The sequence below is a fragment of the Ceratotherium simum genome, unplaced genomic scaffold (assembly GCF_057802395.1).
Source record: "Ceratotherium simum simum isolate JZ-2026a unplaced genomic scaffold, ASM5780239v1 HiC_scaffold_43, whole genome shotgun sequence".
NCBI classification, from domain to species: domain Eukaryota; kingdom Metazoa; phylum Chordata; class Mammalia; order Perissodactyla; family Rhinocerotidae; genus Ceratotherium; species Ceratotherium simum.
Genome location: NW_028261259.1, coordinates 4,794,529 through 4,818,031, shown reverse-complemented (window position 1 = coordinate 4,818,031; position 23,503 = coordinate 4,794,529). Strand labels below are relative to the sequence as shown.

The 23,503-nt window shown below is 46.2% G+C and overlaps 1 long non-coding RNA gene across 1 annotated transcript; it reads right to left on the bottom strand.

Annotated features, from left to right (window-relative positions):
- Nucleotides 1-1,923: 1,923 nt before the first annotated feature.
- LOC147911451 (uncharacterized) lies at nt 1,924-15,262 on the bottom strand. The gene is made up of 2 exons (XR_015551136.1): nt 14,216-15,262; nt 1,924-4,702 (listed from the first exon to the last, which is right to left on the bottom strand). It is a non-coding gene; the product is annotated as an uncharacterized LOC147911451 (long non-coding RNA).
- Nucleotides 15,263-23,503: the final 8,241 nt, after the last annotated feature.

Sequence of the window (23,503 nt, the reverse complement as noted above, 5' to 3'; positions counted from 1 at the left end):
TCTTGGAGAATTTTCAAAGGGCCCTGGAACTTCTCAAAGAAATTTGCTCTCTTCCTATAAGGGGAAAGATACTAAATTTATTAGGCTTATTCAGTATGTTAAATTACATGGAAAGCATTGTCAGACAAGTGATGATAAGTCTGCTTAGGTGCTATTATGTGGGCAAATGTTATTGACATAGGTGTTTTAAAATTGTATAACATTACTGAAATTCTGATCTGTCCTGATTATCAGTCATAATTCTGGTTATTATTATTTTAAAGTGTTGTATGTCACAAAATTAACCACATTTCTCTGTCAATTGCCATTTTGAGGTCTTGTTTACAGACTTATTTCTTTGCTCTAATGCTTTTGCAAAATATTTCAACTTCAGAAAAATTCAAGGAAAGGACTCTGACATTTACACTAGAGTACAGGTTTCTGACAAACTTTCTGATCATAAAAATGAACTTGGTAAGAAATTACAGAAATCTGATGGAAAGACTGATAACTTCATGAAGCTGCTAACAGAAAGACTGGGATCAAGAGTGGATTACACAGGACTGAATGAACTGATAAGGATAATTATAATTTTTATGATTTTTCATTTGATGTATTGCTGAATTTTTAATGTTTTGTTTTTTCAGAGTTAAGGAAAACTTTTTCTCTTTTCTCCTGAGCTAGGTATGACTTATAACAATTTGGTAAATGATATTTTTGTAAGTAAAATTGAAATATTTATCTTTTTCTCTCTATCTGATCCCTCGAATTTGGAAACTCTTAGTAAGTGAGTATTGTTGTTTTCATGGCAATATAGTTATTTGCATAAGTTCAATAAGAATCTGTTCTCCTTATAACAGGACACAATTGGAAACACTGGTTATATTACCAAGGCTTTGACTGGAACATCATATTTGTGATATAACCATACAGCTTTTGAGGAATGAAGATTGGACTTTATGGAATAAAGCCACGTGGAAATATTGGCCTGGTACCTTATGTTCCAAGCAGCACTTACCAGGATAAGTAAAGAATGTCACTTATCTGACAAACACAAGGAACCTCGAAATATTTTGGGGGAACCTCAGAAGAGAGGAATTCACCCAAATCTGTAGGTATTACAGGCAAAGTCTGATGACAAAATCCTTGGCTTGGCTTTTCTGGCCTGGAGAGGCCTTTAAAGTTCAATCTGAGATTCCTTATAAAACGTTCCAGCAAAGCAGATTTAAAAGAGCCTATGTGATCAATTGCTATTCTTGCTGTACTTATGTAAATAATTGGGCCAACACTATTGGAACTAGGCTTATTTTGCAAACTAGTTTTAATTTGTCTATCTTTGATAAAAATGAGGGTGATCTTAGAAAGAAAAATTATATTTCAGTAAAAACTATAGTGTACATTTGCGGATATTAGATCCTAGTTTTGTTAATTGTCTGTTAAGGTTTTTGTTTTATATCTGTTGACTGGACTGGATCCTGATTTCTTCTAGTCTCCTAAAATATCTGGCTACAGATGTCCAAACTAACGTTTTTCATTTTTTCCATCATTTTCATTTGGAATCACTAAAAACTGAACCTGCCCTTTTTCCTGAAGCCTTACAAACTGAAGCTGATGGACTTGATATAAACTTAAGAGATTACCCGATGACATCATCAGAGACATTTTAAACTGCAAAAGATGCTTTGATGCTGACATCTAAAAATCTTCTTAACTAGCTGTCCCCTATAATCAGAAACTGCTTTACAACTTGCTCCAACCATTAACCTTCTTTTTCTTTCGTTTACATAGAAATGCTTCCATTAAATACTTGATTGCTTGCTTCCACAATATAGGTGTAACCTTGAGAGCCCACCTGCATCACCACTGTCAGGGGAAGAGGGAGAATCTCCCTCTGCCCTTTTCCTTAAGGTTCTTATGACTGGCCAAATAATTAACAAGACAGGGTAGCAAGAGAAAATAATACCAAGTTTAATAACATGTATACATGGGAGAAAGCAGGGACACTGCGTTTCTCAACACAATAGCAGATTCTCGTCTTAAATACCATGTCCAACCAAAGACAAGGAGGATGTTGGGAGTGGGAGTGTTAGTTACAGGAGATTATCACTAAAGCACTGTAAACAAGAGTAAGATTTATTATGCAGTTTATGGCCTCACCTTCTACATTGATAAGTCTCTAGAAATGAGGTCGTCACCCCTCTTCCCAATACAGAGAGGGAGATACCTTTACAAATGGAGACTTCACTTGTAAATGATTGTCTGGTAACTCCTCGCAGGGCCATCCAGAGCCTGTGGCCAGAGAGACAGAACTTCCGATAAGATGGGCTTGTTGGTGCCTTTTTTATTGTAACCTCTATCCTACATTATCTTTATACCAGTCATGATAATAACTCCTTCCTGAAACAGATCTTTTGTTTTAAATTCTGTAGGCAGTTTGGGAGGGGAAACTCAAATATTCTTCCTGAGTTCTCTGAGTCCTTATTGTCTTCAGCTCGAAATAATCCACATACCAGAGCGGTGCTTCCTGGGGTAGCTTGCACTGAGCACCATCAGTTCCCTCCTCTGAAACTTCCCTAGAAGTTTCACACATTAAAAGCTGAGCTGGTAACTGTGGAGAGAGAAATCGTGTTAGTATCCGAGTGATAAGAAGTCTGCAAAGAGAGAAAATAACGCAGATTAGAATGAGGATGAACAAGCAGAAAAGAACAAATCGGAGCACATTTCCCCACACTCCATTAAATCAGTCCCCCAATCCTGGAAATAAGTCAGTCCAATAAAATGTGTGAGCTTCGTTTATCTGATGAAAAATGTCAATCTTCTCTTTTAATAGATTTAAGTTAGATATTACTTGACCTGTTTGATTCACATAAAAGCAACATTTTTCTCCAATGATTGCACATGTTCCTCCTTGCTGGGCAGTGAGTACATCCAGAGCACGTCAATTTTGGAGCACCACAGATGTTAGGCTGTTAATCTCTGACTGGAGTATGTTCAAGGTTTGCATGGTGGTGTTGAACTCTTGCTCCATTACCATAGAGAGATTTAAGATTGCCCTTTCCAACTCACAATCTCCAAAGCTGGGGAATAGGACTCTCAAGGCTGAAAAGAACTTGGAGTTGTGATATACAAGTGGATGTTCCACGATTTCTCAACTGGCACGTTTATGTGGCACAATCTTATGAACAAACGAACCCAAGTTTGTAATTTGGCTGGCATTTAAGGTGGAGTGTTTGGTGACAGAAGGAGCCAGGTATCCAAGTCCGCATCGTCCTGACCAATTAGGTGGGAATCCTTTATACACTTTGTTGCCGCATAAAATGAAAAGACCAGTGTAGTTTAAAGACAAGGTTAGAATTGAGTCTGCAGTTGCCAGGATCTGGACTATTTCATGATCTGTGCCACTTGCACTGTTACTACCTAAACTTCTCCATTTCCCATGAGCTCCTGTCAGTCTGCGAGAACAGAACAGATTGCAGAATAGCTGGTACAGGAGGCCTGCAGTCTGATTTTGGCAGCTATAAAGCCTGGTCTTGTCACCTGACCAGGTGAGTCCAGATTTTTGATCCACCCATATATAGTCTGTGACATTGGACAGCTTAAACATGCGGATAGCTGCGATACCCCAAGTTGCACATGGGTGGCTCGTAAGCCATCCAGAGCACTTGGTGATTTGGCAAATGTCTGTGCCAGAGGGAGTAGTGATAGAGTCACTTACAATTCCCTTGAGAGTTCTGAAGATGCCACCTGCGGAATCAAACCACAGAGTTTGATGGCAATATTGTCTCGGTATGTCACCCAGGAAAGGTCCAGCGCCATGTTTACTTTCAATGCAGAGGGAAAAACTTTCACTTATTGCTTGTACTTGGGCAAGGGACAGTCCTTGACCTTCTAAGTAGTCTTTCTGGGGCCCAAGGGACTCACCAGGAGACGAAGCAGAGTGAAGTTTCCCTTGTTGCAGATACCATACTCTGTTATTCATCCATTTTCCGTATTTAGTCCACCAGGTGTTCGTATCAGCAGGAACAAAGACTAGTTCGGGTTCTTTTGCACTATCTAGCTGTTGACATAACCAACAGTCAGATTGATTAATTAGCGTGGCTAGGGCTTGGTAAACTGGCATAAGGGGGTGTTTGGTCTGTGCCCGACCTGTTGAAAAGGAGAGGGTTAGTTAAAGCAAGACACAGATCGGAAAAGAGCCCATAGCAGAGACTTAGAGAGGGGAAGAGGGACAGATAGAGACCAGCACTCTCCAGTCAGCTTTCTAATAAATGATTTAAAAATATATATATATATATATCCACTAATAGTTTGTGTGTGTGAGTGTGTATATATATCCTGAGTTTTAAAGCAAGGGGGAGGAAATGGGTCAAAGTAGGTTTTCTTGATCCGTGATCTTGGGAAAAGCTGTCTACTTCGTGATGTCGGCTGCTTCTGGGGCCTGGGTTTTGGCCCTCGAAATCCTTAGTTTAAGGTCACCTGTGGGGATTATCTCTCAGTTGTCTTGAGAGCGATGTTCTGGGTCTATTTTGGTGTGGCTTGCATGGATCCAGGAAGATTTTTTTTTTATTTTGATGGCAGTGCAGGTCGTCGGTAAGACTTCATAAGGTCCTTCCCAGCGAGGTGACAGTGTGTGTTTTCTTCTAAAGACCTTGATGTACACCCAGCCTCCTGGTCGAAAGGGATGGCAAGTCTCATCAGAAGGTGGGGGTCACGCCTCTTTTACCTGTTGACGATATGTTTCAAGTATACTAGTTAATTTTTGTATATAACTAGTCATAGCATCAAATTGTTCACTTAAGTTCCCATAATATTCATTTAATCCAGGAATTGAAGGTTTAGAGACGCCAGTAGGCATCGGACGTCCAAAAACTATTTCAAAAGGAGTCAGTCCATGCCTTTTGTTTGGAGTATTTTGAATCTTCATAAGGGCCAAGGGCAGAGCTTCTGGCCATTTAAGTCCAGTTTCTTGACAGACTTTTCCTAGAGTTCTTTTTATATCTAGATTTTTATGTTCCACTTGCCCTGATGACTGAGGGTGATATGGGGTATGAAATTTTAATGAATACCCCAGAGTTTTTGCAAGCAAGTGGTTTATCTCTGCTGTAAAATGAGTTCCTTGGTCTGATTCAATCTATAAAGGAATGACAAAGCGAGGAATAACTTCAGTTATTAATTTCTTTACCACTGTTGTGGCATCTGCATATCTGGTCGGATAGCATTCAGTCCATCTACTAAACATGCAGACAATAACCAAACAGTGAGAGTAACCTAAAGCTGAGGGCAAGGCCATAAAATCCATTCGGAGTGCCGCAAAAGGCAGCGTGGGCCTGGGAGGACTTCCTGGGTCACACCGATTTCTCCCAGAAACTTGGTAAGATTTGCAAGTTGTGCACTGGGAGGTGATTTGGTCAGAAATTTTATGGCTGCCAGGGCAAAACCAATTGTTTTTTAGTTCTTTAGCTATCCCCCGTTTGCACATATGTCCCATTTGGTGGGAGATAAGTGCAAGCCATAAAGTCAAAAGAAAAGGAGCTACTGGAAGTCCATTTGGTCCAATGTATAATCCATCTGATAATTGTTTGGCACCCTTTTGTATCCAATTGTCTTTTTCAGATTGTGGGGCATTTGTCTGATAGTTAATAACATCAGTCAGGGATAAAGGCAGGTTTAAAAATTGGGTGGAAAACGGATAAGGGGGTCCCTAGTGAGCTGCATGTTTAGCAGCTCTGTCAGCCCTGTCATTCCCTAAAGATATGACATCAGTCTCCTTAGTATGGGCTGAACAATGAACAATGGCAATTTTTGAAGGAAAGTGAATAGCTTGTAATAAGGCTGTAATTAAGTGTCCATTAGCAATAAGAGTTCTTGCAGAGGTTAAGAATCTACGGGATTTCCAAATTGTGCCAACAACATGGCAGACTCCAAAAGCCTATTTGCAGTCTGTGTAAATAGTGGCAGTTTTTTCTTTTGCTAATGTACAGGCCCTAGTAAGAGCTATGAGTTCAGCAGCTTGGGCTGATCTTATGGTGAGCAAAGGATAAGCTTCAAGAGTTTCATGTGGGGAAACTATGGCATAACCAGTTGTAATGCTTCCCCGGGAATTTCGTTTACAGGAGCCGTCACAAAACAGAAGTAAGCCTGGATTGTCTAAAGGGATGTCTGAGAGATCCTCTCGTGGCTTTGAGACCATTTCTATAGTTGCAAGGCAATCATGTGGAATGGAATGGGGCTCTCCATCATCAGGAAGGGGCAGTAAAGTAGCTGGATTTAAAGTGTTGCAACGAGTACGCTCTTCGACATCGGTCTTAGCAACATCTTTTCAAACACCACATCTGACCGGGCAAGAGAAACAATAGAAAAAATAAACAAATGGGACTACATCAAACTAAAAAGCTTCTACACAGCAAAGGAAACCATCAACAAAACGAAAAGACAACCTAACAATTGGGAGAAGACATTTGCAAACCATACATCTGATAAGGGCTTAATCTCCAAAATATATAAAGAACTCATGCATCTCAACAACAAAAAAACTACCAACCCAATTAAAAAATGGGCAAAAGACCTGAACAGACATTTCTCCAAAGAAGATATACAAATGGCCAACAGACACATGAAAAGATGTTCAAAATCACTAACTATCAGGGAAATGCAAATCAAAACTACAATGAGATATCACCTCACGCCCGTCAGAATGGCTGTAATTAACAAGACAGGAAACAACATGTGTTGGAGAGGATGTGGAGAGAAGGGAACTCTCATACACTGCTGGTGGGAGTGCAAACTGGTGCAGCCACTATGGAAAACAGTATGGAGATTCCTCAAAAAAGCAAGGATAGAATTACCATATGATCCAGCTAGTCCACTGTTGGGTATTTATCCAAAGAACTTGAAAACACCAATTTGTAAAGGTACATGCACCCCTGTGTTCATTGTAGCGTTATTCACAATAGCCAAGACTTGGAAGCAACCTAAGTGCCCATCAAGGGATGAATGGATAAAGAAGCTGTGGTATATATACAACAATGGAATACTACTCAACCATAAGAAACGATGATATCCAGGCATTTGTGACAACATGGATGGACATTGAGGGTATAATGCAAAGTGAAATAAGTCAGAGGGAGAAGGTCAACTACCATATGATTTCCTTAATTAAGTAGTAGATAATAACAACAATAAACAAACACATAGGGACAGAGATTGGATTGGTGGTTAGCAGAGGGGAAGGGAGGAGGGAGGAGGGTGAAAGGGATAATTCGGTACATGTGTGTGGTGATGGGTTGTAATTAGTATTTTGGTGGTGAACATGATGTAATCTATGCAGAAATAGAAGTACAATGATGTACACCTGAAATTTTTACAATGTTATAAACCAATGTTACTGCAATAAACAAAAAAATAAATAAAAAAATAATAAATAAATAAAAATAAATAAATAAATAAATAAATAAAGTGTTGCAACGATGTAAGATGATGGAAGGGTTAGTTAAAAGAGCCTGCTCATAGGTGGTCTGTCGCCGTGTAGAGAGGTGTTGTGTCCTATGAACTTGCAAAATAGCTGACACAGAATGTGGGACATAGAGGTGAATGGGAGAGCCTAATGTAAGAGTACTGGCCTTATCAATCAAGGTGGCAGCTGCAGCCACCGCATGTAAGCATGGGGGCATGCCTGATGCCACAGGGTCTAGTTGGCATGAGAAATATCTTATAGGACGTATTTGAGAGGCAAAAGATTGACCTAGAATGCCTGTAGCAATTTCATTATTTTCATGACAGTATAGATGAAAAGGCTTGTCAAAATTAGGTAAGCCAAGAGCCGGAGGCATGGACAAAGCTATTTTTAAGGCCTCAAAGGAGTTTAATGCCTCTGAGGGCCAGGAAATAGGCTCTGGGGCGATATTTGGGAGAAAAGAATACAGAGGTTTAGCAAGGGCTGCAAAATTAGGAATCCATTGGCAGCAGTAACCAGCAGCTCCTAGAAATTTACGTAGCAGTTTCTTTGTTTTGGGGAGACGGATGGATAAAATTGACTCAAGGCGTTTGGGGGTTAGCTTTTGAATGCCTTGAGATATCTCATGCCCTAAGTAGGTAACAGTCATTTGCACCCACTGAAGTTTAGACCTGGAGGCCTTATGGCCTCGTTCAGCTAGGGCTTTCAAGAGAATGAGAGAATCTGTAAGAGCCCCCTGCTTAGTTGGATTACAGAGTAAAAGGTCATCAACATATTGAACAAGAGTGGAGCTTTGAGTAAAGACTACAGAATCCAAGTCAACTTTAAGGACCTGGGAAAATATTGAGGGGGACTCACAATATCCCTGGGGTATTCGAGTCCATGTTAATTGTCTCCCTTTAAATGTAAATGTGAAAAGAAATTGTGAGTCAGGGTGTAATGGGATTGAAAAGAAAGCTGAGCAGGGTCAACTACTGTAAAGCAGGCTGCATCAGCAGGTATTGAGGTCAGGATGACAGCTGGATTAGGGACCACAGGATGCCGAGGAATTACAAAAGAGTTTATGGCTCTGAGGTCTTGTACAAATCTATAGATTTGGTTCCCGTCTGAGTCAAATTTGCCTTCCTTTTTTACTGGCAAGATTGGAGTGGTACAGGGCGAGGAAGTAAAAGCTAGTACACCCTGTTGCAAAAGGGAGTCTATTATGGGTTGAATTCCTCGCTCGGCATCTCTGGAGAGCGAGTATTGGGCTACTGATGGAAACGGTTTATTTTTTTTCCAAGTAACGTGCACGGGCTCAGCACTAAGCAACAATCCTACCTCATTTGCATGTGTAGCCCAAAGACTGGTTGGGACATTCTTTAAAGACTCATCTTCCTCAGAAGGATTTAAATCAAGACAAGTTTCCATCATGGAAAGTAGGAGACTTGGGGTTTGGTCAGAAGGCAAGGAGATAAAAACACCTTTTTCATTACAATTTATAGTGGCATTGAATTTACATACCAAATCTCGGCCAAAGAGGTTTGCTGGTGAACAGTCAGAAACTAAAAAAGCATGATGAGTGTTAAGGGGGTCTAAATATATTGGAGTGGGCTTAGATGTGGGCAATGAAATAGGCTGTCCAGAGACTCTAACAGCTTGATAGAATCAGAGGTAACAGGTAGAGATAAATCCTTTGAACGGATAGTAGAGAATGTCGCACCAGTGTCAATTAAGAAATCCTGTTTCCGATCCTCTATTTTAAGTTTAACTGTAGGCTCAGGGGTGCGACTAAGGATCGGCTGACCCCATCATTTGAGGGAGAAATGTCCCTCAGGTAGAGAAAAATGAGCCTTTTGGGGGTGCTGCGGCCAAGCGGGAACATTTTTTAAACTTTCCCTTCTCTTAAGAGCGCCACATGCCCTTTTCCAGTGCCCTGGTTTCTTGCAATACCTACAATTGTCCGAAGGCAAATAGGGAGACCTCTGAGTGGGCTTTAGTTTACTTTCAGGGTTGAATTTTTGCTTTTCAAAAGATTCAATTTGCAAAGCAAGAAGAGTTGTCTTTAATTCTTTTTTTTTTTTTTTTTTTTTTTGCTTTCTTGCTGACAATTTTCAAAGAATTGTGTGGCAACCTCCATTATTACACATAATGGTTGCCCTGCCCAACCAACCACACTGTTTTGAATTTATTTCTTTATATCAGGAAGAAAATTTCCAACTAAAGCAGAAATTAGGAGATTCTTATGCTCTGGAGCTTCCAGATTCAATGCAGTGTGTCTTTGGAAAGTCTGAATAAACCGTTCAACAAAAGCTTTATGATGTTCCCCCTCGTTCTGAGTGCATAATTCAATTTTTGACTGATTAAGTTTAGGAGGAAACGCCTCTAGAATCGCTCTTATTAAACCTTGAATATGAGCCTGTAGCTGTGCCACTTCCTGGTCATCTGCAGGAGGGCCTGGGAGAGGGTCTGGTCATCTATTTCCTCTATGAGGGGGGTTTTTCCTAGGGGGCCATCTGGCCTGTATGATAACTACAGTGTAGTCATGGGATGGAAGAACGCCCCTTAGCAGCCAGTCAAGGTCTCGGTGGGTGGGGCTATGAATAGCCACTAATCTTTCTAATTCTTCTCTAAATTTAGTAGGGTCTTCTGACAATGGAGGCAGGAGAGTTTTATAATTTAAAAGATCAGCTGCTGTCCAGGAGACATGAACTCTCTGCAGCGGAGGTCCAGGATACATCCTCAATGGATACCGCATAGGAATGTCTGAAGCTGACAGAGCCTGATTACAGAGCCCTGGAAAGTAAGAGGAGTTGTAAGACACAGCAAAACGAACCTTCTTGCCCTTCCTGGGTGTTTCTACTAAATTTATTTCTTGGTTTTCAGCATTTACACAAGTAACCTGTATGCCCCTTGCTTGGAGGTCAGGCCTAAGCGCCCCCTGTAAGTCTTCAACAGTGAGAGAAGTTAAAACAGGCAGCTGCATGTCCTTCGGAGAAGTTGGAGTCCTGGGACCTAAGGGAACTGGCTGAGGAGGTAGCTGAGGAGATAAGTCTTGAGGGGAGGATTTGGGCCAGGGGTCCAGAAATCCAAAAGATCTTCTGGGGAGTCAGGGACAGGGAGTTGGGGATATAAGGGAGTGTAGGAGGGAGGAGACAGGGAATTTTCAGGAAATTTGACTTTCAATCTTTGTTCTAACTCCGACTTTTGTTCTTTCATTTTATTAAGAGATTCCCTAAGGCTAGCCGTTATACTTTTCTGGGTTTTCTTTTCAATTTGATCTTCCCATAAATACCAATAAGGCAGCTGCTTGGGATGAGTCAAATTTCCATAGAAAGAAAAAGGACTGGGTTTTCCAAAGATGCAACAAGAATGATCAAGTCCTGATTCACACCTAGATATCCTGCTCCTGTTCTCCATGAATTGTAAAATTGAAGTTAATTATCTCGTTCATTTGGTCTAAATCTATTGAGTCACTTTGGCACTGAGCCCCTAAACTGGTCCACAGCCTGCTTCAGCAGACACAAAACTCTCTCTCAAGTGCTTGCATTCATGTGCTGAGTAGGTATTGTATTTATTTAGATCTTATTCAACAAAAAATCTTCACTGATTCACTCAAGTCCTTAAGTATCTACTGTGTGCCCAAAGGTCTTGAAATGTTGGGGGTCTGCAAGGAAGACAGATATGTCTAAACAGATAAATTACACTACAGAAATAATTTGAATGAAAGAGATATGAATAAACTGCCGTGGGACTCCAGGAAAAGAACCCCCATGGGTTGACCTACAACTAAGAGATACAGCTCTGTACTGGGGCTCTGAGGAGAAAAACAACTACCATGGGGGGTGGACAGGCTTTGTACCAGCTAAGGAAAGGAAAAGGAAGGGAGAGAAGACAAAGAGAAAACAAGATAAACGGAAAGGTTTTCTTCTTCTGAATGTTTCTGCCACCAACTTTTGGAGCACACCGCTTGCTGATGTCCTTTCTGGCCAGTCTTATCCTTCAGCCGGCTTCTAGAGACTTCAACAATTCGATTGTAACGAGCTGGGCTCCTCCGTGCAGACAATGCCAACTATGGAGGGAGCCAGGAGGGGAGCCAAAGATTCACAGGACTCTGCAGCCCTTCTGCAGCTCACTGGTGGGGAGCGGCACCGAGGCTTCACCTTGGCCTCTGTCTCCAAGTTCACATCAAGGAGGGTCGGTTCCTTCCTCGCTAGATGAGCGTGGAGAGAAACCTCCTTCACAGAAGGGATGATGGAAAAATTAAAGTGAGAGCCATGAAAATGGCAGAGGAGGTAGCACCATGAATCTGAAGTAACTGGACATGTGAATTAGTAACCAGTAGGAAGAAGAGCTGAAGACAAAAAAATAAAGGCAAAAAACCAGTTCTCAATTTTCTAAGATGGAAATGCAAGTCTTTCTTCTTCCAAAAGCAAAAAGTCATTGAACCCATTCCTTTAAAATAAAATTCAAAGGGGCCACATGTTGCACAGCATGGTTTGAACCATGATGTCGCTACACAATCATGTGTAGCCATCAGTTGTTAAGGGCACTGCAAATAGTTCATTCCTTAACAATTATGTTACTAAAGTTTGCAGTTTATATATATATAAAAATATATATATATATATTTTTTTTTTATAAAAGAGTAGAGTGTGTGCCAATTGCTCATTGTACTATTGACAATGTCACTCTTACAACTGAAAGCATGACTAGGAGAGAAAAGATGGTGTGACCCTAGATTGCTAGAGTCACAGCAAGAAAAGTTAAGAAAGTGCCATCGGGTCATTTGGACAAAAGAATGCTATATGGCTGTTGGGTTTATAACAGATCCATTGGAGAAAAACAAGTCACTACATTAAACTATTTTCTACTTACCTGCATCACCCTCTCCAAGGACACATATTTTAAAATGAGACAAGTTATTACATTAAGAATGACCGGCTCTGGCATTTGGAAAAGTACATCAAATAATGAAGTAAAAACTGGGTTACAAACATCCTGGTATCAATTCCAACTACCACCTTTTACCAAACTAAAACTCTAATGATCACTAATTCACTTGCAATCTAGTGCTCCTCCCATATACAAAATCAACAACTTAAAATGTGTCATAACTATTTTTAAATTTCCCTAAAATTTTAGAGGATAATGTAAATATATCTCTTGGAAAAGTTGAGAAAGGTGGAGACACTAGGAAAGGAAAAGATGGAAATATTACCCCAATCAATGATGTAAAACACAAGGCATGAACAACTGTTAAGAGAATTCTCTATGACATTGATCAATTCTACTATCTCTACACCTGGCTATTTCCCATCAGTCATTGGATACATAAACAAATAGAATAGTGTATTTCATGGGATCAATTCTTTTAGTTGTGTGCTTTCTCTTTGACCACTACATATGCTTTTATGTGTTTGCTTTATTTTCAGGTGGTGTGACATTAGAACACCCTCATCTCGGCAGATCGTTGCGTTAAGGAACTCTACCTTGGCCCCTGATCAACTGTACTCTGTGTTATGGTCAACTCAGAGCCCTACATGGATCAGTGTTTCCTACCTCCTCTCTCCCGTGCGATGTTCATGTCAGGGAGTATAGTCCAGCGAGTGAACAGTAAGCAGTGTTTCCAAAGCATGAGATATTAAAAGGAGGAGACGCAGGGTTGGGTGTGGGCCCCCATTCCGTGCCTCAGTGCAGACAAGAAAGAGGTCAATGCATCCCTAAAGAGACTGGGATAAAAACAGGAGGTTATGAGCACGAGGCTCCCTCTGCAGACCTTGAAGCAGGGACCTGGAATCAAACTGCTGACACCGTGGATCGTGGTTGGTTTTACAGGGAACTCACGAGGAAGATAAGGACATAAAATAATGATAATTATAAGAAGAGCAACAAACACTGCTACGCAGCCAAGGACTGCACTCTGAATGTAAACAGACGAGAGGTGAACTGTGAGCCCACAGTGCTCCAGTCCCCCTCTGCTGTGGCCTAGAGGGAGGCTCCTGTGGCCTTGGCAATAGGGCTTTAGTTTAAGGATTCAGATGTCCCTTGACCTGGACCCTACAAAAGATTGTCTATAAGACAACTGGCTCAGCAGATCCCCCTGGCTCCCGGACCCCACTTCAGAGGCATCTTCTCCTGCCAAGACATCAGCTTCACTTTCAGCCATTTCTGTCCCCCGCTCTGCCTATTCTTTCTGTACTTGGTAACTTCTGTTTACTCAGTTGTACTTCCTCCGCTCTCTGAACTCTGCATGTCAGGACGTTTCAGTGCAGCGTCCCTTAACCAACTCAGAGGCAATCTCATGGTGAACTCCTGGTTTGAGTCAGGAGACATCCTAGGTGTCTGCACTGCCACCTTGACACGTGGTGGATGGGGCCTGGGCCTGGCCCTGCCACCTGGTGCGCGACCTTCCTCCGAGCTCCAGCTCTGCCTGAGCGCCGTCCCCTCCCAGCAGCACACGTTTCCCGAGCATCTGCCCGGCTCGGGCGGGCACAGGGCGCTTTCCTGCCGCGAGGCCCTTTGCTTCTTGGCATCAGCCTGGGAAACGCTGGAGGGGTGGCGCCCTCCGCGCATCTCCAGGTAAGTCCTTCCTGCCCTGTGTACTCCCTTTGCCACTGTCCGTCGTCATCTCTTCCCTGGCCTTGTCGTGGGCGTTCCCCGCCCCCATCAGCTACTAGGCCACTCAGTCCCTGCTCCACCCACAGTGAGCTAGACGGTAGCTCTTCCTATTGGCATTCGCTGCCAAAAGCCCTGCAGGCATTCCCCGCTGTCTTCCACAGTGCATCCTCCTCCCCGGCTCACCTCGCTCCTCAGCGCTTCATCCACTTGAGCAGAGGGCTCCACTTGTGCCTTCTGATCCCAGCGCTGTTTCAGGCCTCCCTACTTTGCACGCACTGCCTCCAATGCCCTTCAGATGTCTGGCAAACTCCTAGTCATCGTTTAAGATCCAGCTCAAGCACCTCCTTTGAACTTCTGTGAAGGCAAGAACTTCAGTTCCTTCAGGTTGTCCTCACCAATGTTGTCCTCCTACAGGTTGGCAGGCAGCCAGGAACAAGGGGTGCCCTCGTGAATGAATGACCAGGAGTCTGGGGCCCTGGGTTCTAGTCCTGGTTCTGCTACTGAGTAGTTGTCTCCCTTTTCTGGATCTCCTGTCTGAAATGAGGGGACGGGTTAAAACAAAAGTCAATACATGAAATGCACTTTTGTAAATGAATGAGGTGTTTTGACTTTATGGCTTGTAGGATGTCTTGCAGCCGGTTATGATCCCTGATGGGCATGGCCAAATACTAGCCCCAAATGCTGAGGGCCAACGCCCTCTGTCTTCCCTCCCTTGCTTCCTTCTCTCTCTTTCTCTTGATATTGCTTGATCCCTAGAAGTAATCCAGTTTTAATCTACTCCCAACACCAGTTCAGATTACTTTGTTGTCCTGGAATGTGCCTTGTATCCAGTCTGAAATGTGTTTTTACTGTTTCCTGGTGAAATGTGGTTGATGTTTTACTGTTCTGTGGGGCTGTTTTGCAGAGAGTGATCAGGGAAAACTGACTGATAAGATGTGGTATCCAGGAGACTGCTCCTCGAAGGCCTCCACCTGCAGCAAACGTAATTAACCAAAGCTATAAAGTCAGTAGTCTGCTGGGCTATGAGATCTTTCCTCTGTTTGCACTGAGGTCGTGCTTCCCTTGGACTGCTCCGAATCAGTGAGTGAGGCAGGGATAGATACTCAGGCAGACCTGTTCCTGGGAGGCATGGACTCCTCTGCTGACCTGCTTGTGCTCAAGGACTCCCCAGTGGCATTCCTAAGCCTTCCTTAGACTATACAGCAGTGTAGGACACTTGGAGCCATCCTTCCCTCTATCTCCCTCATTTAGAGTCAGACTTGCATCATGGCCTGATGGCTCTCCCACTTTGCCAGGCTCCCCCACCCCATTTTCTGTTACAGAAGCATTTCCCCTCATAAAATCCTTGCCCGTTTAATCCTGTCTTGGTATCCACCTCTCAGAGGACATTTGAGCCAAGGCAGGAAGAAACGAAGAGTGAGCCATTTACACATCCTGGGTAGAGGTTCTAGGCAGAGGCTACCTCAAGTACAGAGGCCCAGAGGTGAGAGACTTCTTGGGGGTGTGTGCTGCAAACCAGCCCAAATACCACCAGCTAACCCAAAATAGTCCTGCCCAACTTTTAGGTTGCTTTTGGTAGAGAGGAGAGCCAGCAAAACTTTGCCTTGGTAATGGTTAGCTAAGCCCCACAACCTCATTACCAGGTTATAATGCAAGCGAGTCTCACGTGAAATGTTGTCACACAAGCAGATATTTACTTAAAAATATTCCTTAGGAATCAGGGAATGAAAGAACTCATAAATCCTATTCTGTAAACTCAGCAAAGTCTCAGCTCTCTGTCCTTTTAGATGAACCTACCAGCCACATGCTTGCAAGATTTTCTTTAGGCAAATAGCACATTCCAGAAACAGAATTTTTGTTTCCTTTTTCACAGCAGTTGGCATTAGGCTTGATAGAGCTGCTTGGAGATCAAACCTCAGGCAGACCTGTTCCTGTGAGGCATGGACCTGGTTCTGCAGCCTCCTCTTTTCACTCAAAACTACATTGGAGATACTTTTGTAACAATTTGCTTGGACCTATGCCATTCTTTTTCACTGTTACATGTTAGTATGAGTAAACGACATCTCCTTTGACCGTTCTTCTTTTGGTGCACATTTGGGTTGTTTCCAGTTTTTGCTATTACAGTATTAAAACTCTTGTTTTAATTCTCATGTCAACAAATGTCCTTTTTCTAATCTATGGAATGCTACGTTTGTCACCTTTTGTGCTTCTCCTTGGTGCTTTTGCTCTTTAGAATGGCCCTCAAACATAGTGCCGAAGTGTTGTGTAGTGTTCGTAAGCACAAGGAGCCTGTGATGGGCCTTTCGTAGAAAATCGTTGTGTTAGATGAGCTTCCTTCAGGCATGAGTTACAGATAGTGCTGTTGGCCGAGAGTTCAACTAATGAATCAACAATCTATATGAAATAAGGTGATTTTCAAGAGACACACATAAGACAAGGTTGTGCATTGAGAGGTTCCCAAACATGTCACGACCAGAGGCTGCAGAAACCTCACCTTGTCCTTCCCCTGGGAGCACTGGTTCATTCTTGCTCATGCAGTGTCAGCGAAGAATTGACAGAACATAACTCTTCCAAATAAGGAGGGTCAATGGTAACATAATGGAGATATTTTCAAACATCTCTTTTAAAAACCATATCTACAAAGCAGGTATCATCTCAACTAACTGTTGAACTGTTGTCTTGACTTTGAAAGGACAGAGTTTTTAACAGTATCCACTAGGATGCATATCTTTGATGGCCACTTATAGCAAAACCCTCAGCAAATTTGGGACGATTGTCTTTTTGCAAAAGACAATGTGTACAGAATACATATATTAACGTCAAGACGGTAGTTACCTCTGGGGAGGAAAGAGAGAGGAAGGAGAATGGTGTCTTCCACTGTGTAATATTTCTTAAAAAACGACATCAATAAGGTGTGCTCTGTTAAATCTCAGCAAAGAGTAAATGGTTTCTGTTATCCTATTCTCCTTCTAAGTATATTTAAAATAAATATGTAACTGGAACTGAGATGAAATAACACTAATGTAATAGATGCTATTTGCTGGAGTACTCCCACCATCTGATGGACAGCTCATGATGGGTTGGTGATGTCACTGACCCCATCTAAAGGTCAGGACACGTTGTTTACCAGTTGTGGAGCTAGAGAAGGCTCGGTCACCAGCAGCAGAGGCAGAGTTACCTCAACCTACAAAGTTAGAGCCACATAGCACCAGATCCTGCTCCAGCTGTGGACTAGTGAGGGCTCTGGTGCCAGCTCTAGAGCTCAAGTATGGCCAGATCCAGAACGAGAGCTCCCTCCATCTCCCACACTTGACCAGCTCCAGCGCAGCAGCCATTTCCATCACTAGCTCCCACACCAAATCTGTCAACAATGCAGAGCTAGAGTCCGTCTCAGGACCGGAGCCAATTCTAGAAGCAGGTCAGGCACCATCACCTGAGACAGACCGAGCTCCAGCCCCAGATCAGGTCCAGCTCCTGGGCCAGTTGCACAGCCAGAGCTTGTGGGATCTCTAGCATCAGCCACAGCAGTGGCTCCAGCGCTAGAGCAGCTGCAGCACCGCCCTCATCGCCAGCAACTAAGGCCCGGCCTGCTCCAGCTCCACACCAGAGCTGTCCTTCACCTTGCCTGTGAGGGCAGGATGTCTTTTCCCTTTTCTATGTTTTATGATTTTTTATGTCTTATGTGTTCAAATTTAGATTCAATAAAGTTTAATGTTTTCATCACTTAAAGTTGTACAATTCAGGGCCGGCCATTAACTACATTCTCTATGCTGTGTGCCGTCACTGTTATCTAGTTCCAGATCATTGCTTTGCCCCACCAGAACCCCTGTACCCATGAAGCAGCCATGCCCCCATATCCACTCCCCCACCCCCTGACAAGCACTGATCTGCTTCCTGTCTCTGTGCATTTCCCTGTCACTGGTGTGGCTGTCCTGAGCACAGCCAACACTCCTTTGGCCCCTCACACCCATGCTGAAGACCCCTGAGGATGCCAATGTGTTCAGTGCCATGAACCCGAAGCCTAGTATGACTTTGACTTGAAGAAGCCCACCGTCGCCAAGGGGGTGAGGTCAGGCATGAAGCCAGCTCAACCTGGCCTCACATGAAGAGGAGGAACTCGATATTGCCAAGGGCACCTTCTCCTCAGTCCCTAGTGCTGTTCAGCCACAGGGCCACCCTCCCCAGGGTCTGGCTAGCTGGGGAGACGAGCACGTACAGACTAGAGTGACAAAAACCAGGTGGTCATCTTTTCTGTCCAACCCGCTGGCCCAGGCTACCCAGGAGCAGTTTCACCCTGAACCTCTCGTGCTGCAGGCCTGATATCTGCCAGTCAGCAGGCTTTCCTGGCCTTCCGTGGACCACTGGCAGCACTAGGTGCCTTCTGCCGTCCAGGGTCCAAAGGACTAGCTGACCTTTGCCAAGGAGTGCTGCCCATGGACATGAAGCCCTGCCTGCCACTGAGGCACGGCCCTCTGTGCACCTCCCTCACACCTTCCCAGGTGCAGGTCACTTGCATCTGTGACTTCAGGTGTCCCAGAGTCCCCACTCACCCAGTGGGCGTGACCTCTGCAAATGCAGCCCTTCCATCCAGCCTCCAAGCGTCCAGGGCCCAACACAGGCTTCAGGACCAGGGACAGCTCCCACACCAAGTGCTGGGACACCTCAGATGGGGCCAGGACTTCAGTGGCAGGGACATTGTCCAATGCTCAGCGAGCACTTGGCTGGTTCCTCCGGGTCCAAGGTGGAGGAGAGCAACGTGAGTTTTGACCCAGAGTCCCCTGATTTCAAGGAAAAGAAGGTGACTGCCCTACCCATTCTCTCTGACAGCCCATTCCCAGTACCTTCTTGCTTGGAACCAGTGTTTCACATCCACACCCACAAAAGGGCCAAGAAGCCCAAGAGCTGCGTGCCAGCCTGGGGTGTCCTCCCGGGTCCAGAAAAATCTGCTGATCATGCCATCCCCCACAGTTATGGAAATCAACCGCCCCCTGGTCCCCGATGGTCTCTGGTTTCACCTTGCCTCCAGCAGCACCTCTTCCTCCTCAGCCTCCACCACACCCGAGACAGCTTTGGTCACACACAAGCGTTGTGTCTCAGGCTCTTCAACCATAGCTCCTCGCTGGCCCTCTCCATCCACACGGTGGGCGATGCTGCATCATCCCAGTCCACCTGGAATAAACAACAGCAACGTGGACAGGAGCGTCTTGTTTAGCCCACTGGTGGGACTTGCCCTTGGTCCCATCACTCAGAGCTCTCTGAGCACAGACCTGTCCTGAATGGCTACTTTGACAAGAAGCCCTCTCTGGGCCCTCCAGGCAGCATGCCCAACCCTGGGAGGAGGTAGGCGACCGCCACAGTGCCCACTGTACATGGGAGGAAATGGAGGCAGCCTTCTCATCCTGTTGGTTCTTGGGGATCTGGGCTTGAGTGGAGGTGGATAAGGTGCCCACACCAATCTCCCTCCAAAGCTAGGATCTAACCGCCAGAGGCTCTGATGAGACTGCTCGTTCACCTCCAACCAACCTGTAGTGAGGCCCGACTCCTTGCCTGAGTCACGGCCTTGTGTGATCTGGTCAAGACACCGTCCCCAGAGTGCACCCCTCACCGCACCCCACCCTCCCAGAGCCTTCCTCCCCAAGGACCCTGCCAAGCCCCTGCCCCATTCAGAGCTCCTAGCCTGCAGTGCCGCTCCCCCGAGCCCCCATCCAGTATGGACTCACCTCTGGGCTGGGCTCACAGGCCACCTCCTCAGTCTCCTGTGCTAACAGAGCCTTTAGGGTCCGATTCACCTGGGGTCAAACCCACAGCTGGGTCACCTCACAGCCCTGTGACAGGCAAGGTCATGCGGTGTCTTCTCAGAGCCTCAGTTTCCTCCGTGAAAAATGGGGTCAGTGACTCTGACCTCAGGAGGCTGTGTTGGGATTCAAGCAGGGAGAAGAAGGTGCCCAAAGTGCTTGGACTCAGGAGGTCGCCTGGCTGGGGGAGCCCCAACGCAGGACAAAGCCTCGATGGTCAATGCTTGGCTCAATGCTGGTGAAAATCAAGGATTTCTAGTCTCCTGTTCACGTCTGGACTTGTTCACTTAGAGCAGAGTGACCTTGAATGCTGGGATCACTGGTCATCTGTAAAATGGAGTGCAATCACTCAGCACCCAGGGGGCTCCCTAATAACAGTAACTCTCTCTAATAGTTGCCCAGCTGGGCTCCCTTCAGCTCCTCCTACACCCGCCAGGGCTGCAGGCAGGGACTGGATGGACCTCATGTGGCAGGGAGGGGGTGTAGAGGAGGAGGTAAAAGGGTGGCCTGGCCTTTTCCCTGTCCAGGGTCTGTGTCCACCACTGTCTTCGTGTCCGCAGGACCAGCCATGCATGGAGCTGGACCCTGGGATGCAGTCTTTGGACCAGGACAGTGAGGTCGGTGTATATTTAGTGACCCTCACGTCCCCAGATGTCCAACCCACCAACTGTGCACCATGTGGCCCACCTGGCTTGTGTGGCGTGTTCCCGGGAAGTAGGGGATGTGAGGGTCACCGAGCAGTTGGCTGGGGGAGGGGACAGACGAAAGCAGCCATGTCAGGGGACCGTTGTGTTACACGTGTGTGCTGCGGGCTGTGTCACCCAGAAGTGCTGTCTGCAGGGTCTCTCTGTGTGCCTGACCATGGACAGGAGGCCTGGTTGCCCCACAGGAGAGAGGCCTGTGAGACCGTGAGGGTATCCCTGCCTCACTCATGCGGGCAGAGATCCCGGGCCATGTCCATGCTCATCGGGGCTGATGTTGCTCCCTGTCCAACCCTCACAGGACAGTTGGGAAACTGAGGCCAGGAGAAGCAGGGACAGGCCCTGGGCCCACGAGGTGGGCAGAGTCTAGAGGAGAAGAGAGCATTCCAAGCTCTTAGGCAAGCCTCAACACTTCCAAGGGGTTTGCTTTGAGAATGAGAACCCTAAGATCCTGGCGGACCCCTGCCAACGTCCCCCATGTAGGGCCCTTTCCTCTACGCATCCCCACATGGACACACTCACACACACAAGCATACACACACACTCTGACTGCCCAACCCTGTGTCAGAAGGGAAGGTGTACACTGGGGAGGTGACAGGAGGAAGGAAGAAAGAGGTTGGAGGCAGCTCTGCCATGGGGCAGGGGCATCCGGTCCCCTAGCAACATGCGCAGGCCCATAGCATGAGGGGGAGAGATGCCAGACTATAGGCAGGGGGTCCCCAAGGTGCATAGGGGGATGCAGGGGTTGAGGCCATCCCTAGAGCAGCCTGCAGAGAACCAGGTCTGGCGTCCTGTGTCCACCACTCTGGGCACCGGGAACTAGGATGTGACCCCCTAGGGGGGAGGGGCTACAGGACAGAAGGCCTGATCTTCGGTCTCTGTAATTGGGGTGCATAGATGAGGTGACTCTAAGGGTCCCACAGGCTTATAGAAGAGTCTATTGACCTTCGTTCTCCATCCATGACCCACTGTTCTCTGAGTCGTTGTAAAATGCATTCCATTCCCTCGAGGTCTTGCTGAGCAGAGGGCAGCCTGAGAGCTTGGGGACTGGGGCCCCGGGCAGTGCAGAACATGGCAGAACACTGGTCGACTTGTCTGGGGACCAGGGACAAGACCATCCGTGTCGGAGCCTCGGGGTCCTCCTTTGGAAGTGAGGTGGAGTCATTGCCCTGGCTAGGGTGTGGAGGCCTTGTGACTCAACGGGACATGCCAGCGCCAGTGTAAGGAAAGTGGGGAGCAAGAGAGGCTTCTGAGATCCCTCACGTCCCTCCTGGAGCCCACAGGTCCTGCTCCTTTTCGCCCTCGGCCCTGGTGGAACCACTGCCTTGAGGACCCCAAACAAAGAAAGGTGTGTGTTTTGCTTTCTGCTTTCCTGCCTGGGGCTGCAAGGCTAGGGCTGACCACCAGGGGTGTCCTGGGTCCACTCCTGCTCAATGGAGCAAGTGTAGCAGGGAAGGGACGCCCAGGGCTCGTTCTGGGTGTTCCCCTGTCCAAGGCAACAGGCACTTTTGATTACTGGCATCCACGTCCACAATGGGAGCTGCTCAGAGGCGGGAGGGGACTCTGAGATCCTCTCATGATTCTGTCAGCTACTGTGGCGCCAGCACTCACCCTGAGCAGGGCCCATGTTAGTCCTGAGGGCAGTGCTGAAAGCACCCACATGGTCCCTGTCCTCCAGGAGCTCACAGCCTGGAGGTGGAAGGGACAAAATCATGATCAAATCCATGCGAAAAAGAAGAGCAGGTGCTACAGGGCAATGAAGCAGGGTGCTGGAGGAGGGAGGGCCTGGAGCCCCTAGGTGGGTGTAAAAGGCCCCCCTGGGGACATTTGTGCCCTGAGCAGAGGGACAAGAGGAACCAGCCCTGCATCTGTCTGCAAACTGCGTGCTGGAGGGGAGCACACAGGCACAGAGACTTGGAGGCAGAAGAGAATCTGACGAGAGAGGAGGTGAGAAAAGAGCCAGTGTGGCTAGAGTGAGCTGGGGAGGAGAGAAGTGAGGGAGATAGGATGACAGGGCCAGACCCAGGCTTGGAAGGAGGTACTAGCTGTCTATGCTGGGTGACAGCATTAGCCTCACTTAGTACTTATGAGGCCTATCATTGAGCATCTGACAGTGTCTCTACCAGGGTCCAGGCTCAGGTCAGTTGGGAGGCTCCCCGTCAAGGTCTAGCAGGAGGCTTGGGCTGTGTTCTCAACTCAAGCTCGATAGAGGCAGGAGCCATCTCAGAGATCATTCACAAGTATGGGGGCTGTGGTAGGATTCAGTTTGGATGGGGGGTTTCAGGCCTTTTCTGTCTATGGGCCTGGAGCCTCTGCCAGATCTTTGCATTAGGGGGTGCCATGGGGAAGGAAGCTCATAAAATCTGATCTGGCTTCTCCTGAATAGTGGATCAGAGAGACAGAAAGAGGGAGAGAAAGAGAGACAGAGACACACAGAGATAGAAAGATGGGTAGGAGAGACAAAGAGAGGAGACACAGACAGAGACAGGGAGACAGAGAGCAGAGACAAAGAGAGAGACAGACAGGGAGAGACCAAGAGAGATACAGACAGCCAGAGACACAGAGACAGGGAGACAGAGACAGAGAGAGACAGAGACAGAGAGATATAATGAACACAGGAGAGACAGAACCTGGCAGAAGTCACAGACCTTTCGTTAAGCTGACCGTGGAAGTGACATCCCATCACTTGGCCCTATTCTATAGGTTAGATGCCAGCCGCAAAGTCCATTCTCATTGAGGAGCAGGGATTACATAGGTTGTGTGCCTAGGAAGTGGGAACGCTGGGAGCCATTAGGGGGCTGCCCACCACATAGGCTGAGATGACCGCCACTCAGGCACTTGGACCTGAGTCTAAACATAACAGGAGGCCCTGGAGGGTTGCGAGCCAGAAGGAGATGATGTCTGAACGTCATTTCATTTCAAACCTCCCTAGGGACACTGGGAAACAGGCAAGAGGGGAAGTGCCTCTCCCAGAC